At 44.0% G+C, this 529-nt stretch overlaps 1 protein-coding gene across 4 annotated transcripts in view; it reads left to right on the top strand.

The window, feature by feature from the left end:
- The window catches only part of Gmeb1 (glucocorticoid modulatory element binding protein 1), a 37,842-nt gene that overhangs the window by 26,035 nt on the left and 11,278 nt on the right, over window positions 1-529 (top strand). The gene's annotated exons all lie outside the window — the stretch shown is intronic.

Below are 529 nucleotides of genomic sequence, written 5' to 3'. Positions count from 1 at the left end.
GGGCCTGTAGAGGCTAGTGGTTTTGAGACAGTGTTTCTTTGTGTTACCCAGAGATCCACCTGCTTCTGTCTCCTGGTTGCTGGGACTAAAAGCTGGTAACATTTCTCCCAGCCTGTCTGGTTATCTTAATTGATTCTTTTTTTCTTTTTGGTTAGTTTTTTTTTTTTTTCTTTCTTTTTTTTTGTTTTTTTGTTTTGTTCCAGATAGGGTTTTTCTGTTTATTACTGCCTGTTCTGGAACTCACTGTGTACACTAGGCTGGTCTTGAACTCACAGAGAGCAACCTGCCTTTGGCTTCTGAGTGCTGGGGTTAAAGGCATGCACCACCACTACGTGGCCTGCTAGAGTTAAGTTAGAACTTAAATTTCCAGCACTCATTTCTTTCTTATAGTACATACCAAGTATTAGAAAGATGGTTCTGGCTGGGCGGTGGTGGCGCACACCTTTAATCCCAGCACTTGGGAGGCAGAGGCAGGTAGATTTCTGTAGGCCAGCCTGGTCTACAGAGTGAGTTCTAGGACAGCAGGGCT

The sequence above is a fragment of the Mastomys coucha genome, unplaced genomic scaffold, assembly GCF_008632895.1.
Source record: "Mastomys coucha isolate ucsf_1 unplaced genomic scaffold, UCSF_Mcou_1 pScaffold18, whole genome shotgun sequence".
NCBI classification, from domain to species: Eukaryota; Metazoa; Chordata; class Mammalia; order Rodentia; family Muridae; genus Mastomys; species Mastomys coucha.
The sequence above is the reverse complement of the archived record's forward strand: the minus strand, read 5'-3'. Positions and strand labels throughout refer to the sequence as shown.